Below are 17698 nucleotides of genomic sequence, written 5' to 3'. Positions count from 1 at the left end.
AGCACACCTGGCATCATCCTCGTGAGTAAACATGAAGCCATCCACAACACATTAATGCTGCTTGAAACAGGACCAGCAGCAAGCACAAGGCCTGCGCCACATGCTCCCCAGAGACAGGACAACCTTGCAGCAGGGTGCTCGAGCATAACGACTTCCACAGCCACGCTTGTAGCCCAGGCACGTGTTACTAGCGGCTCCCCACTCGCTAAGTGTCTGGTTTTCAGGTCTGAGGCTAACAGATGCTGTTTCTGATGCAGTGGTGGCTGCACTACTCCTGCTCAGAGCTCTGCGCCTCCCGTTCACACCTGTACACCCTCTGCCCACCAGCTCTCCCTGAGTTTCCTCACTGATCGGATCTCGCAGTGGAAGCAATACCTCAAGCCACTGCTCACACCTTGCTGGCCGCAGTATCTGTTGCCAACATGCAGCAGGTGTTGGTGGCAGCAGCGGCAGCAGCTGCACACAGCAGCCAAGACGCGAGCAGTTTCAGTTCTGAGCTCGGGACTCTGCTCAGCAACCGCAGCTCCGCACCTCCAGCCTGTCCCCACACAGGCCTGGAGACCTGGCCTGAGAGTGGCAAAATCCGGGCTGCTCGCAGCTCCGCGCGATGCGAGAGCCGGTGCCCGAGCTCACGGCGAACAGGGGGGAGCGGCTGAGGAAAACACCCGAACTTCGGCTGCCGCAGGCGCGGCCGGGCCCCGCACAAAGAACCCCCGCACCAGCGGCGCCCGGCAGGCACCGCTGCGCGCACGCACCGGGCCCCGCGGCCTCCGGGGAAGGGCCGGGCGGCGGCGAGGGCCCCGCGCCTTCCCCCGCCTCGGCGGCGGGGGCCGCCAGCCCCGGCGCGGCCGAGAAGGCGGCGCTCCCGCCCGCCGGGCCGCCCGCCGCCCCCGCCGGGGTGCACCTGCGCCCCAGGCCCGGCAAGGAGGCCCGCGAGCCCCGACGGGCCGGAGCGGGGGGACCGGGACGGGAGACCCCGAGGCGGCAGCGGCCGGGCCGCGGCCCCACGCCCGAGGCGTGCGAGGAGGGGCTGGCGGAGCGGGAGCTCCGGACCGGCCGCAGAGAACGCGGCCGAGCACCCGGTCTGGAGGCGGGGAGGCCGCCGCGCCCGGGCCGCGTGGGCGCCCTCGGCCTCGGGCGGCGGGAAGCGGCGCCGCCAGCCCCAGGGAGCCGGTCGCGGCGGACGGGCGGCCCGCGGGTCACTCACCGGCCGAGCCCGGGGCCCGAGCGCGTCGCCGGCAGCTGCTCCATCCCCGCGCGCCCCGCCACTCCGCTCGCCCCGGCAGCGCGCGACGTCAGCGCGCAGCCTCGAGGGGCGGCGCGCGCACGGCGACGTCGGCCGGCGGCGGGAGGCCGCGCCCACTCCCGACACCGCCCCGCCGCCAGGGGGCGGCCCGGCGGTCACGTGCGGGCTGCGGGCTCAGCCCGTCGCGCCCCGGCCCCGAGACGGCTCCGCCGGCAGACGGGCCTGTATAGCCCGGCGGCGTCCCCCGCGCCCGGAGCTGCCGCCGGCCGCCCCCCCGAGCGCCCCTTGGAGATGCCGCTCTCACCGCCCGCGCCCGTCCGCGGGCCGCGCTGCCGCGCCGAGCCCCGTGTCTTCGGCCCGCTGGGCCTCTGGCGGGTGGCTGAGCTCCGGCGCTGGGCCGCTCGCTGGTTCGAGGCCTCTCCCCATAGCGAGCCGTGCCCGGGGTTGTGGCCGTGCGGGTCAGACCCGAGCCCGCCTGACCGTGCTCAGGCGCTTCTGTGCCCCACCATCGTGCCCATCTAACCGTGAGAGGGATGAAGGGCCCTGAGAAGACCCCGAAGCCGCTTCACTCGCCCTGACCATCTCTTCATGCAGTGTCACCCAGGGTGACCGTGCCCTGTGCTTTCAGAGGGCTGCACCCTCTCTGGAAGCTGATCTGATGGAAAATGTGTCCTGATCCCTGTTTGTCTGATACAATTAATGTATTTAGCCACAAAAAAGGGTTGGAATTTATACAACTTGACTTGTATTTCAAACCAGTGCACATTGCTGCTTGCCTTTTCCCACATAACACCCAGGAATTAATGAATGCCACCCAGTATCTTTCCCATTCCCATCCCTCCCTCACTGCCCCTGGCTGCCTTTCCGCCCACCCCTGTCCCCATCCCTCCCCCAGGTCACGCTTCTAGTGTGTCCTGAAACTAGAGCAGAGTCTGGCTGTGACACACTGGGGTGTGCAGGGAGGCAAGAGCTGTGTGCTGAACTCCAGCACTGCCACTTGAAGTTACAGCCCAGGGTGTGCACAGAGGACATGGATCCTGACACGCCAGGAAAACCTAAAGGCAGGAAATAAGAGATGGTGAATCTTTGCCTACTAAAGCGAACCTGCACTACTGACACAGTCAGCTCTGCAGAGCAGTGTGATGGATGTATTGTCTGTCAAGGGCTTCTCCCTCCTTTCCACCTTCCTCTTCTGATGCTTCAGTGATCAGGTAAGACTTAACACCTTTTCATAAACTCCAGGTCCAGCTGGGCATCGCTCGGTTTGCAGGATCTAGGAAACAAGAACAGTTTATTAAAAAAAGGAAGCAGAGCTAGTAAGAGATCTAAGATTTCTTTTTAAGCCGTTTTCACCCCTCCTCCTCTTCAAAGCTGAGTAACCAGCACTGGGATCTTGTGCCAGCACGAGACCGGAAAGTGAGTGACCAAAAGCAGTAAGTCAGCCTGACCAGCTGTTTGTTGACCAACTTCACAGTGTATAATATGGAAACAAAGAGCACACATGGGGGCATTTATATCCAAAATATTTACAATATAGATTTTTTTCAGTTGTCATTTATTAATAACAAATATCCAAGTAAGTAACAAGTTGAGTTAGATCTCCAGTTGACATTAAATTTGGCTTTGAACACGTAAGTGTAATAACTACAACATCATAAAGAATATCAGAGTCACAAGTTCACAGGAAATCCACACAGAAGCAATCAACCAGGTAGCCAAGGAACTAATTACAGTGCAATTACCCCTTTCTGCAGGTACTGGGTATTGATATTTCGGCTTATTGATTACATTTCTTCCTTACATACTTTCTATTAGGCCTTCATGCAATATATTTCTAAATAGTTGATCCTGTACCGTGTCATTAATTTTTTAAAAAACAAAAAAACCCAAACCCACTTTCTATTCATTATTGCAAAGAGGGGAACATTGCATATCTCCAAAGAGATACTCAGGGAATGGCTTTTGTATCATAGCTTTGCAGCACCTTCTCTGGCTTTGCAGAACAACTAAAGCCAAAAGAGCTCTGGGAGCCGGACAGCACGGTGGTTTTGTGTGTGCACAACCCAGACCTGCAGCCAGGAGCTGCAGTTCATACAGAAACTTCGGGTTCAGACACCGACCTGACCTCACTGCAGCAGAGCTCTGGAGTTCCACGTGATCAATGTGCCACCTTAAAATCCGTTCAGTTCCTCACGCAGCAGAGAACGTTCTGGGCCTTGCCAGTCTCTGCCCAGCACAGCTGCTTGTGCCGCTGCAAGCTGAATGCAAAGTAAGTCAGGTAGTTATTTTTCTGAGCTGGTGGCATTCACCACAACTCTTAATGCTCATTTGCACAGGAAAAGTCCCGTGACAGACTGCAGCTCTAAACAGAACTCAGGAGGATGAAAGTTGGGCTAAAACACTAGAGAAAATAGCTTGACTGGGGCTGAAACTGGGAAGGGTCTCCTGCTGCTATTTCTATTTGCTGCAGGGAAAAGAAAACAAACTTGTTGACTGGTTAGATTTACCTTTCTGTGCTTTCCTCAAAACATTTTCTACTCTACAGTGGTCAGTTCTTGCTGTGCACCCGGGGTTTGTCAGCAAGATGAGAGCCCCAGCCTTAGAGACATGAACCACTGTGCCTCCAGATCCCAGATTGGGTTGGTCGGTTTGTTGGCTGGTTTTGGGGGTTGTGGTTTGTTAGGGTTTTTTTGTCCTGTTCTTGTATAATTTTTGCTCTTTCAATAAGGAGTTGTTGGGAAGAAACCAAGCAGCAGGCTGAAGGCAGACATGAAATAACCAGGTGAATTCAATGCAATGAACTGGTAAGTTACATTCATATTAAAGCTTAGTTCTCTAATCTTCAGTCACTATAGAAACTAGCCCTGCCTGACTGCTGGGATACCATTTCAGAGCTCTACTGCCAGAAATGGTGAATAAAGGACACGAGCAGCCACCCTAGGAGTTTGTTAGAGAGAAACAAGCTCAGGAGGACAGTTCTGCTTAGAACGGTGAAAAAACCTTGCTGATTTGACCTGGAAAAAATCTACCTTTTAAGTCAGTATCAGCTCTCAGGGAGCCCTTATAGCAACAACCATGAGTCTGTTTTGTGCCTGCCATCCTCCTGAAATCCCATTGCCTTTATATTCACAGGGCAGTTTCATTCCTTGTGTAACTTCTAAGACGTGGCTGCATTCCAGATGTCTCCCAACAGCCACTTGGTGTGTTTCGGTTTTCCAGTGGTCTCACAACGAGGGAATTATGACTTTGAGATGTACCAGCAGATGCCTGGGGCTAGGGCTTGGAATGAAACTGGGCAAAGAGAGGGGAAAAAAAGATTTTTTTGGGGGGTCACAAACAATTTCCAGTATTTTGCAAGGGGTTTGAATGCCAGACAGGTCAGCATGGGCTGAGCATGGGCCTGTTTGGCCACCACTTGCACAGAACCTTCTGGCTTCAGTGTCAGACGAGGCAGTTTTCAAGCTGTTTGACTCCCAGATGTGCAGTGACTGAGCCCAGCATCTTGGCCCCCATCCCCTGTGGTACAGGCAAGCTCAGAGCATGCTCCCTGTGGTCTGCTGCCATCTGTCCCCACAGCCTCAAGTGACTGACAGACAAGTTGGACCAGGGCCCAGAGAAGATCCTGGTTCACACACCCCGTGGGTGATGGGAGTTGTAAGACAGCTGCCCTTCAGCTGCCTAAGCCTTGTGTGGGTGCACCCAGGCTCCCAGCATCTTCCTTCTGGCAGCGTGTGCTCGTGGGGCAGGGGCCAGAGCTGCTCTGCCTGTGCAGCTCCTACAGGCACCAGTCAGGAGGGTTATGGAAATGTTAGCTCGCCCCATCCGTGGGTGTGACGTGGTACCAAAGCTCACGTGCTTTACCCACTCCACAAGCGGGCTGCCCTGCTCACAGAGATGACCACAGGAAATTCTGTTTGGGAAAATATATATTTTTTTCTAATAAGGGTAAAAGAAATGTCTTATGATAAGGGTGATGAGAATGCACTGCAAGATCTGAACTGTGCCAGAGGCTCCAAATGGAAAGAGGCACTCTTTCCATCTGGAAAGACACAGACCCTAAGTCTTGTCCACTCTCTTGGTTAAGGCTCTCCAAGGAGAGCCTGAAGCAGGAGGACCATCAGCTGGAGGATGATAAAAGACCAATGAGATGGCCCTGGGGAAACACTGCAACCGATACGACTGATGACAGGTGGGGCAGGGCTATGAAGTTTCTTCCCACAGGTTTGAGCACACACTACTCTATCACTACTTCTCTGCCATAGTAAGTAGCGCAGTCATCCCAAGCACCACAATATCTGAGCTTCTCTTTCACAGCCAGATTACTCTGGACTGATGGTCTTATCTGCAGATCGCTAGGCTGAGCTTGGAAAACAGTGGTACTTGGACTGGAGATGTCCAGGAAAACAGATGCTGGATGACTGAACATCTGATGCTTCCTGTGAGTCAAGGCAGACTTGGTGCCTTGTCCAAATGGCAAGAGGAAGCACTTAGAGCCTGAATTCCTGCCTTTCATATGAGAAAAAACCCCAAAGTCTCTATTGCTTACAGGTGAGAAAGAGTCCCTGAAAATTTGCTACTATGATCTTTCTCTCCAACCTACCTGCTGTTATTTCACTGGGACATTTCCTCCTGGATTCAGCAATCCTTAGATTTTTCTTTCCTGCTGTCATACACCTAACTGGTCAGAGGCCAGTGTCTGTGCTCTGGGGACTCATGGTGATGGGCATGGACAGTTACATGGGCACAAACCTTATGCATCTAGTAAACGTAGGTTCGTGCATAGTTGCCAACTGCTTCCTGGGCTGTGTCAAAACCAGCATGACCAGCAGGATGTGGGAGGGGAATTCTCCCTCTCTACTCCACTCTTCACTTGCTGCATCCTTGCAATACATATATATGCAAAGGGGTCTTACAAGAAAGACAGGGAGGGACTTTCTGCTGGTGCCTGTAGTGACAGGACAGCAGGCAAGAGTTCTGAACTGCAAAGAGGGTAGATTCAGATTGGACGTGAGGACGAACTTCTTCCCTGTGCAGCTGGTGAGGCACTGGCACAGGCTGCCCAGAGAAGCTGTGGGTGCCCCATCACTGTGGGCTCCACACTCAGGTGGGATGGGGCTTTGAGCAACCTGATCCAGTGAAAGATACACCCCCATAGCTGAGGGGGTGGAACTAGATCATCTTTGCAGGTCCCTTCCAACCCAAACCAGCCTGTGATGCTATTGCAAACATAAAGAGTCGTTCGAGTAACTCGAATATGAAAGCACAAAACTGGGCATGTAGGTTTGGAACATGCAATGAGGTAAAGCACACTGCAAGCCAGGAGAACAGGTCTAAAGCTGCTCAGGTTATTGCTCTCTGACAGCCAAATTCTAGCCAAACCAGCAGTCTCCCAAGAGCAGGAAGAAACTGTAGCCATTCTGTGAAAAAGCAGAACTAAAGCAGAACATTGAGCCCTGCTTGCAAACACAATGGCAGCTGCTTTGGCAGCTGCTTTAGCCTTTGTGGGCACAAAGGTGTCAGCAGTGGTAACAACGTTGCGTTTGCTATCACAGCAGGATTAAAAACTGCTGAGCTGCAAAGCTCACCATTAAAAAAAGGGGAATGGGAGAAAGTCAGCCTGCAGAGCTTAACTGAAAACAGGCCATGAAGCTGGGAGTCCAGAGAGCAGGATGGGCTCAGGAGGTCGCTAAGGATTTTTACAAACACACACCTAATGTCAGCGTGTTCGTGGCAAAGTCATACCTGTTAACGGGGTAGATCTGGACAGGATGGATAATAAAGGAGATAAAGTTCTCTGAGGCTTCTCCACTGGAAGCTGTGGCACAGCAAGACCCAAATACTAATTCAGGTAGAGACAGAGTCATCTGAGAGCAGTGTTTAGGGCAGTACTGAACATCAGTCGAGTGAGCCTTTCATTCACTACTTCAACAGAAGTAACTTGAGAGAGATGGAAAGCTACTGATGGATGTAACTAAGAATTTGCTCCACAAGATTCTAGGACCTCCCAAGAAGTGCTCTGCACCCTGCCTGCTCCGTTACGTACCAGGCTGATGCAGAGGAGGTAGTTGTTAATGCTGGTTTTCGCCTGGCTCAGTCTCTGCCTGGGAAATCTGGGGACTCTCTCCATGGTGGCTGGTAGTTTTGGTGGGACAGAAACCACAGCACACAGGCTGCTCACTTAGAAAGGGCTACACAAGTTTCAGGAAGCTGAAGGAATGAAAAATTACTTAGACTTCTTTAAAATGTTCTGTATGTGTGGTCAGGTGATTAAAGATCAAAGGGGTATCTCTACTGGAAAATACTAGTTTAAAGTCTGACATCTTATTTCCCCTCTTGTGCTCAGCAGTGGCTAACATCTAGGAGGTGTGTGACACCCACTTGATAAACAAAGTGCCAGTTAGTGTCACTAAAAAGATGTCTGCAAGGCATCTGCTAAACAAAAGCCCAGCAGAATCATGTTGCTTTACAACAGAAGGAAAGCCTGCAGCATAACAGAAATGGAAGTTAAAACAGAAAGTGCCCTAAGAAAACAATTACCACTGGAAGGAACTGAAGAGGGGTAAAATGGGAAACTCGTTTTTCTCAAAAGAACAATTGCCCTGACCCATGTGCAGGGCCTTGAATTGTTACTATGGCTTTAAATATCCTTCAAAGGTACAGTCCATCCAGTTTCAGCATCTCAGAAACACTTAATCCAACCTGGGGTCCATCAGAGCAGTAGCATATCTCCAGTTGGGTATTAAAGGGGTTGCAATTTGATTTTGTTTCCTGTGAGTGAAGTGCTGCCCCTTTGCTCTTGTGGTCCAGAAATCCTAGGGAACCTTCAATGAAATTACAGCTTGTTATAACTTGAAGGGTGCACTTTAGTCTCTAGATAATGGTGTAATGCAATAATGTGATGAAATATAATGTACTTTCATTTGCAGTGTTCTGTCTCTGTTCCAATCCAGCCAGGGAAAATAGTAAAATAAAAGTAATTAATGCAAACAGTAATAAAAATACACTTTTCCATGTGGCATTTCCAAGCAAGTCAGCCTTATATCATTGCTCTTGAGCAGATGGAGATGCTGCATTAAAACGTGATGTTGAGCTGAAGGAAAGCTTGAACCTTTCACAAACACTGATGCCTCTGACTCATGGATGTGCAAAGTAGCATCCACTTGCCATTCACTAAAGAAGCAGAGAAGACAGAAAACCTGCTAAATCCTTAAGAAAACTTGTGGAATTTTCCAAGAAAGTTATTCTATGTCCTTTCCATTAGAGGATGTTGACAGAGCAATAAGGTACTGGGCTACTCTCTTAGCTGGTGTGTTTCTCTGGCTCCAGTAGCATCACAACAATAAACCAATGGACTGTTGGGCTCAAATCACTACTGGCTCCACAGAATAAGGAGGACAGTTCATTTCTGCATTATCACAGTCTTTTCCAGATCAATAGGAATGAGGGAGAGGAGGAGACAAAGGAATCTTTCTGTTACTGTCTGCAATCTTACCCTCTTAATGCTAGTGAAGTGCTGCTCAACTTTGTCAGGCCAGTAGCTTACAAATAGTTTCCTGAAAGGCTCACCTCACTCTCTGGATAATGGTGTAAGGTAACACTGTGATGAACCCAATGCACTTTGATTTTCCAAGTGCTCTTCCTCCTCTGAGCCATCAGGACCTACATTCAAGTTCCTACACACAAAGTAAAATCAGTCATTCAGTGATCAAAAATACAGCCCTGTCTGACCCTCATCAAGTAAATATTGTAGCTCTTGCAAATAAACCCACCAGTACTGCTAACTTCTGATGCTGGCATAGCAAAATCTCAAGGGCTACTCACCAATTTTAAAAAAGTCCTTTTGTTGCCTCTTGTCCGGGCCCATCTCCAGATTGAGTGGCTGAGGAAAGAAAAGACAAGACTCCCATAGATATTGACACCAACTAAATAGGGACTGGGAATATGTGAGTGACCATTTCACAAGGCAAAGACGTCCTGCAAATGTCCCAAACCACTTCCTCACAAGCAGAACTGAGGCAGCATGTAACAGAGCTGACACGTTTTGAGGGATGGGGAAGGAAGGAGAACAGCAAAACGTATCTGGTACAAGGTAATGGCTCTGGAGTACGTGGGTAGCATTGTTTCTCTGGGGAAACATCTCTTCCCAACTTCCTTGTGGGGGCGAAGGCTCTGCTGGTAGCACTAAGACTGCTCCCTGCTTCCCACACAACATAGGAAAGGGCAAGAGTGGATTTTTTCCCTGTTAATCTTTGTCTGTTGACTCATCACCTTATCTTCTGGAGCAATAGCAGGTATGCAGACTGGCATGTTGGGGAGGCAATGCTGGCACCTTGACAGGTCTGTCTTCCTAGACGTCTCCTTGGTGAATTGTACCTGCAAGCAAGTGGCAGAAGATAAAGGAGCCTGCTCAACTGGGAATCCCTAGCTTAGCTGGTACCTGTTCTGTTCAGTTTAAAAAAAAAAAAGCAACTGAGCACAACTAATGTTTGTGCTGTGCTTTTCCCTTAGGACCCCATCACAATTTCTACACACAGTGTGGAAGCTGCTAAATGTAACAGGACTTTCTCAGCTGATGACTGAGACCATGAACACTGTACACGTTCTGTCCTGCAGCCACCTCCCCTCTGCCTTGCCATGCCTACCCACACAGACAGCTGACCTGCAGGTAGCACAGCTACTGCACTGACATCATTTTCAGCACAGCGCAATGTAACGAGGCTCAGAGATCCAGATTTGCTAGCACCACAGTTTCCAATGCAAACTGAGACTGGGCTGATTCATACTAACATTAGTTCCTACTCAGACCATAAAACAAAGATCTTACCTGCTACATCTACACATCAGTGAAATGATGGCTTTGGTGCAAGATCAGAAGTTAGGCTCAAACAGCCAGGCTAAACCTCATCACACCTTATGCTGTTTCACAGAATACCAGGAGCCCTTTCTCTGGCTGCTGCTCCAGCCCCAGAGAGAGCTGTGCTTCTGAACAGCTGGTAGTGATTCCTGCATCAATCTGGCTAAACGGCTTGGCTGTGATTCTCCAGGTGTGAAAGGCTCTCTCAATGTATACAGCAAGAAAGCAAGCAAGACTCTCAGCTGAACAGGGCATATGCACTTGTAGTCTGAAGGAACCTCCTTTTTCTTAGGTCTGGTGCTGTAGCTGCTGAGTTTTGTGTCATCTGCAAACTTGCTGTTTGCCTCCCTGAGCACCCGGCACCCTGCTGACTGGCCCTGTTTCTGCCTGCAACACTGCAGTAAATCTCAGGCGTTTCTCAGTCTATTTCAGGATGACCTCATTTTTCAAAGACCTTTCCTCCAGTCAAGTCCAAACTCCAGAAAATCAGTGAGAATACATATAATGATACAGCACTTCCCATGCTCATGCATCCACTGTCAGCTGAACTGCATTATACCTGCCAAGGTAGAGGGAGAGTGTTTCCCAGATTTCCAGGTGTAGGGAGGATGAGGCTCAGAGGACAGGAGTCCAATCCCAATCCAGCATCACACTCAGCATCGCAGCTCCCAGCAGGGAAGATGTCTGGGCCCCACAGCTGATCTGAACTACGCCCTGCTGAGTACGCCTGTGTATTTCCTTACGCTGGGAATGGGTTGCCCTTGATTCCCATCGGTCTTCAGAGAATTAGAATAAAACCTTGGGCATTTTTTCCCCTTGGTGAGGCAGACCTGCTGCAACAGGAGCGTGAGCCGAACGGGCTGGCCCTGTGAAATCGCCTTTCTTTACCCAGCAGTGCCGCCTCCTGCTCCTGTCACCTCACTGCAGCCGGACTGGCCGCGGGGCCCACCTCACCGCGCCCTGCCCAGCGCAGCGCAGCGCTGCTCCGCCTTCCTGGCCGTGCTGGGGCCCTGTGCACCGCAGCACCCCCTGGCATCCCCACCAGCCCCTCCCCGGAGCTGCCCTGCACAGGCGGGGACGCGGGAGGGGGCAAGGGGCGAGGGCTGGCCGAGCGCAGAGGCGGGCACGGGGCACGGCTCCCCACCGCCTCGCTGGGCCCGGCAGCTCCCCGTGCCCGGGGTCTGCCCTGCGGGAGCGGACAGACGGATCTCAGGTACCAGCGCAGAGGCACCGGCTGAGGGGCCCACAGTACCGGTGCTGCGGAGGCACCACCCGCTAGTGTGGTGTCCTCGGGAGCCGTGAGAGCCCTGAGGAAGCCGTGACAGCCCTGAGGAAGCCAAGCGCCGGGGCAGCGCGCAGCCTGTGCTGGCGGCCTGGCCCGCACGCTGCGGGGGTTCTGGCCGAACAGGTTTCACGCGTGCGCCTAAAATACACAACAAACCCGAGGGCCCCTCTGTCGCGTCAGGCTCGGAGCGAGCGGGCGGGCGGGCGCGCCGTGTGCCTGCGCTGCAGCCCCGGGACGTGCCCGGGAGCCGGACGCAGGCGAGAGCCCGCTGCGCGGCCTGGGCCGGCGCAGGCCGACTGCCGCCCGTCGGGCCCGGCAGGGGGCCCAGGCCGCAGCGCGCGGCGAGGCTCCGCGCGCGGCAGGGGGCAGCAGCGCCCCGCCGCTCGGGGCCTTCTCGCCGCTGTCGCTGCAGCACCCGCAGCCTGGCAGAGCTGGGGATCGCGGCTTTAGCCACACGGCATTCCGCATGGAATCCTCTTCCAGCAGACACAAACCCGTTACGCAGACCAGTTAACCCCTCTGTAGCACAGGAGCGGGCGTGCACTGCTCTCCCTTCTGTCCCTAGTGCTGCTGCTGCTCCTCCCATGCGCCGTTCAGCTGCATCGTGCCCTTTACTCCAGCGTTAACCCACGACTCGCTAGTTTGAACTCTTGAAACAACAGCTTATCACTCAGACTTCCAGGGGTCACCCGTGCCTGGGACCACCAGCACTTCATTGCCTACTCACAACGTCTTGTTAGCAGCCTCTCTTGACACCTCGATGTTTTTCCTGCCTCAGGCTTCCTGTTCCCATGAAGTCCGAGCTAAGCTTGTAACGCTGAGGTGCAGACACAGACAAGTGCGAGGCAGCTGAAGTCGGGTTCATAAAAGCCAACTTAGTGCCAAGATGGGTTCATGAAACACAGATTCGGGTCAGAAATCAATAGCCAAACCTGATGGTTATTAATTCACTAACACATTTCTGCAGGATTCTTTCCCTGAAAGCTTTTTGCAAACGTCATCTGAAATACCCACAAACATTGGAGCCACTAAAATGCAGCTACCACTGGATACAGCTGCAGTGTGGAAACTGCAGGCCTTTGAGCTACTCGAGCCACACGAACTAGTTCAGGGAACAGACTGTGCAGTACAGACCAGCATAGAGCATATTCTGTCTTCCTTTTCAGGACACTGCTGGGTGTAGGCTCTGCTTTGGCTGTACTGTGTGAGCTGAATATTCACAATGCCTAGAAGCACAGATCAGGCTGGAAAGACAGAAATGCAAGAATGCAGAAGTCCTGCATTTTTTACTCCCACCCCATCTTTCATTTTAACTGTGTATGAGAGAGAACAAGGGAATGAGAGCAGCTTGAGACATGCACACTGTGTGCCCTGAAGTGAGGAGTATGAGGGAACTGAAAGACAGTCTGAGGTAAGCAGCTGTCGCTGGACTTCGATGAATTCAGGTTATGGAGTTCAGATCTGGGTGGAAACATCTGAATATGGGATATTTTAATCCAGAATCAAAGTTACATTCTACACATAGGCATGAATGAGTTCATGGTACCTTGCTCTAAGTTTTCTGTTTCCAAGTAGCAATAACAAAAGTTGCTTTTGTAAAAGACAAGATCCTCATATAAAGGCTTTAGAGAAACACCAGCAGTTGTTCCAAGAAAAGGGCCCTGACAGCTCCATTTCCAGGCTAAATAAAGTAGTGCTTGGAATCCACTTTTTAAAAGCTGCCCACCCTTTTCAACCTCACTTAGTTTACAGCATCTAGGGATGCACCAAGTTCTAGAGCACTTAACAGGCTTCTATTCAGACTCTTACACAAGTGCTATGCAGTATTATGTAGTTCAATTCCAGTGCATTAATCTAAAGTTACCTTTGCCATACTCCAATTCCTTAACCAGCGTTGAAGTAAGGTTCCAGTAAAACAACATCCTAAAACAGAGGATGGGGATGATGTGCCGGGTCAAGCTCAATTCTTGACTCACAGGTTAAGTCATGTAATACAAATCCACTTGCAATGGACCTTAAAATATTTGTTCAGTGTTCATGAGAAGTACTTCACTAGTATAGGAAGACCACTCATTTAGAATACAGCTGGGAGAACTTGGAGTTTTGTCAAAATTTATTCTGAAAGCTACTATAAACCTGAATAGAACAGGGTATGCTGCTAGATCTCCAGAGGTTTCTGTTGGTGCTGCAAGGCCAGGCAGGGATGAGCTTTCTTCACACCCTGCATAGGCAGAGCTGCACAGAAGCCTGTCATGCAGACACCACGTCAAACTCCAATTCCCGCTTCAGTACTTGGGTGCAAGCCTGGTCAAAGCAGACCAAATTCAACCGCACCCTCTACATACCAGGATGGAAGACCAGGCCCCGTGGGGCCAATTCAGTTGTGCTGTTTTAGGGACCATGAAGAGAGTCAGGCAGTGAACTTGCCGGGCCAAGCACTCTGTGCTAGAAGCCTGCATGCATTTATTTGCCCTGCAGCACATAGAGGTAATGGGTCTCTCAGCTGGAGAGGAGCAAAGCACAGAAAAGCATGTACTCACTGAACAGCCAGCACAGTGCATCATCCCCTAGCCTCCTTGGGAAACTCATCTGCCTGCCAATACTCAGAACCTTACACTTTCCCACCACACCGTACGCCCTGTCACTTGAAGGGGGCCCAACACAATCAAGTCTAAATGGAAGGCTTTCAAGGAAATTATCTGTGTACGTCCACGTGAACAGGTCAGTGAGAACAGTTACATAACTCTCACTGCCTTCAGGCTTTGCTGGTGTGTATGGCCTGATACTAAATTCTCATGTCACTAAGCTGATGCTCAGTGCCCCCATGCAAAGCAGTTACATCCTGGCATGTTCTGTTCATTATTTGCCCATCACAGATGAGCAATTTCAGCCTCTGAATTGCTTACACATGGTTCATAAAAAACTCGAGTTTGATGACGTGGGAAATCAAGTCCTAGGGACCTTTTCACCTAGGGACAGAACATGACTTCATTTCCTGGGACAGTCCTGATAGATACATCTAAGATACATACCTGCCTGGCAATCACTGGACTGTGTCTAACCCTGGTTATCCTCACTGGCCCTGCCCTGCAGACTGACCTCCTGGCTTGACCTTATCACCACGAGCTGCCCTGATGATCTGGTTGGCCCTGGCTGCCATCCTCAGGCCTGCCCTGCTGCAGTCACCCAGCGTGAGCCTTGGCCAGTGAGGCCCCTGCCCTGCTCGCCTTACCGCTGCTCACCTCCTGGTTCTCCATCTTGCAGCGAGCCCCTGGGCTCACTGCTCCCTCTTGGGTTCACTCTGAGTCTCTGGATGAAAAGGGGAGCTTGGATCCCTGCTTCTGCTCAAAGGCAGCTTCATGACAACCATCCTAGAGGCCTTATGCCTTAAAGTGACATCGAGGGGAAATCTTCCAGCCTTAATGTGTGGGACAGCGAAAGTTAGTCCTGACATTCATTACAAATGCTGTACATCCAAGGCTTCATGTTGTGCCCTGGCTGAGACCTAAATGAGGGTGAAGTGGCTGAGGGCATTCTCACCACCCCAGCCGATGACTGCATTGGGCTCCTGATGAGCAGCAGGTGATGCAGAGGTGCTGAGGCATGACTGGAACACACAGCGGGAGGCCACGAAAGGCATTATTGATCCAGTCACTGGAATGAGATGTACTGGAATAATTATGATCAACCACAGGGTTTACTTACTCAGGAACAAGGGATCAATACTCAGGCAGACAGCCTGGGAGGAATGACTTAGTGGCATAATGAGTTTCCCCCTGACTAAACTCCCAGTTCTCATACACTCAGAGAGAAAAAACATGTTTCCACTTTTCAACGTAGGTAAAACTTGCCAGGTTTGCCATCTTTCTGAGGATGCATGCAGAAGATGAAGTCTGTGGAAGAGACCAAATGGAGTCAGGCAGGAAAGCACAGGATACTCAGTGGAGTCGCTGCTTTTGGCTTCAGAAAGACATTATACGCCCCCAGCTCAATTTACTGGTAAGAACCTTTGTGAAAACAAAGCTGAATGTTCTTACAAGAAGGAGCCCACTGTACAGGGAGCACTTCAGGAGAAATGCTGGGAGGAAGGAGCGACAGTAACAGTGACAAGTTGCAAATACTAAAGACTAAACTGAGCAGTGTAAGATTACCTACGCATTTACTGGGTCATCCTGAGAAATTTAGGTTCATCAGGCCTTTTGTTCTAGATCCATGTACTTAATAAGACATGAGGAAATGCAAACACTGATACAAGCCAAAAGCAGCAATAAAATTTCTAAATTTTATTTGTGCTGGGGGAGATAAAGTGTCATTAGATAAAACAACTCTTTTGCAATTTAACTGTCTCTTCCTACCAGCTCAGTATGTAAGTAACAAAGAGGGGTTTTGACTGAAGGGCGTCGCTGTCTGACATTAATCCACTCTGGCAGTGAGGACCTACAGGACCTTGAGCAAGGCTTGCAAGACATTTGCACATGCCAGCCTGCACTGCAGAGTCCATTCCGAGCCTGGTAAGTAGCTCGTGTGCTTTATGAAATCTACACAGCAAATACACAAAGAAATTGTGATCACTGAACATGAATTATCTGTACAGCCCAAAACCACACAGGCTTTCTGTTCCTTGCTTTCTTTTACAAAGATGGCTAAGATTTGTCATGCTCCATACCACAGGATCCTTCTCTCACTGACTAAAGATAGTGAAAAGATGATATAAAAGATTTTCCTGGTCTCATAAACAAGACTTGCAACCAAGTATGTTCTACATGAGGTACTGCTGGATGAATAGGCAAAAGGCTGAAAGGAAATGTAACCTACCAAGGAATAGAGACACATTTTTCAGGAACAATTTGTTATTCGGTATAATTGGGCAAATGGTGGTGTGATCTTAGCCTCAGTTGATAGTGTTCCCTTGAGTGCATCACCCAATGAAGGGGAAGGTGCAGCAGACAAGCCTTGCTTCCTTGTACTGCTGCAGTGGAGAGCAGGTGTGAGGAAACAAACAAGTTCCCAAACGTCATTTTGCAAATCAATTCTTAATCACTCTGGCTCTCATTCCCATGCCAGATTTAACTTTTTTATATTTATGAGAGCAACTTGGCAGCTCCCCTTTCGTGGCTCAAATGAGTAGCAGATCCAAGAGATTTTTTTTTTAAAAGACTTTTAATAATAACCCTCACACCAGTGATGTGGTTTATCTCAGGTCAGAACCAGTCAGAATGAGACAGCCAAGGAAAAAAGATTGGATGAAGCCCTGCTGAGAATGCAAGCCATGCACTGTAAATGGATGGTGTGTTGCTTCAATATACTGTGAATATACCAGTGTTATTGGATTAAAACTTCAATACAAAAAGCCCAACTTACACCTTCCATTCCCAGTAAGAAGCCACTTCTCTCCCTGTATTATTTCACTACAACTATGATCACTTACAGGGCAAAACTGGAAGAGAGAAGCCAACTGCCAGGATACTCACAGCATGGTCACCCTTGAAATATGTTCAGACTTTGGGACCAGTCTGCTTATCTGGCACCAAGAGACAACTATTTCAACAGATGCTCCAGGGGAGCCAGAGGGGTGGGGGATATTGTGATGAGGAGGAGTTTTCAGCAAGTCTGTTTGCTAGAGAATTCCAGGTGAGTGGGAAGGTAATGTATGTTCTCATCTCTTACCACTGGGACTGTTGTAATGTCTCTCTTGTGAGGCATTTTGTAGAACTGTGTAGATGTGCCATGTACTTTACTTGCTTTTGAACAGAGCAAGTACATGGCACATCTTGTGCAGCGCTGGAGGCCAGGGCTTGGATTTGATGGACCACTGGTCTAAGACAGCACTGTGTGCCAAACTGGGTGCTGTAGTGTGCTGAGGCTGCCACTGACATCCCAACAAATTGTTCTGTAATCTCCCTGCACACAGGTGAATTCCTATGCCCACCATCCTCTCTGCTCAACAATTATCAACAGCAGCACACATTAACAGCTTCATTAGTAACACAACTTTTAATTAAAACCTAAAAGGAACAGGCACTTGACCCATCAGAGAAGGAAGTGGAAAGTTCTGTTCTATTGCTCAGAGGTGGATTTCACATAAAGTTACTGCAAACCTGACACTTTCCTTTCTGTGTCCAAGAGACAGGACTGAGAGAACAAGTGAATACTGAACTGGGACATGCAAATTAGACTCAAACATAAATCACAACTACTTCTGAGATAGAAAGTAGTCTTGTATAAAGTGTTACAGCTGACATTTTCTGAGCATACTGTTCTGCAGGTTGGTACCCCACTGTGCACAGGACTGTGGCTATTGCACAGAAATAAC

General features: G+C 50.4%; 1 long non-coding RNA gene across 1 annotated transcript in view; it reads right to left on the bottom strand.

The window, feature by feature from the left end:
* Positions 1-2146: 2146 nt before the first annotated feature.
* Positions 2147-17698, bottom strand: part of LOC311196202 — a 30186-nt gene continuing 14634 nt past the window's right edge. Inside the window, exons 4-6 of the long non-coding RNA XR_014617566.1 lie at positions 9515-9619; positions 9068-9125; positions 2147-2519 (exon numbers count right to left, since the gene is read on the bottom strand). This is a non-coding gene — a long non-coding RNA (uncharacterized lncRNA). The remainder of the gene's footprint in view (positions 2520-9067; positions 9126-9514; positions 9620-17698) is intronic.

This window comes from Gallinula chloropus (genome assembly GCF_964237585.1).
Source record: "Gallinula chloropus genome assembly, chromosome: 12".
In the NCBI taxonomy this organism is placed as follows: Eukaryota; Metazoa; Chordata; class Aves; order Gruiformes; family Rallidae; genus Gallinula; species Gallinula chloropus.
Note: the sequence above shows the minus strand (reverse complement) of the source record. Positions and strands in the feature narration are given on the sequence as shown.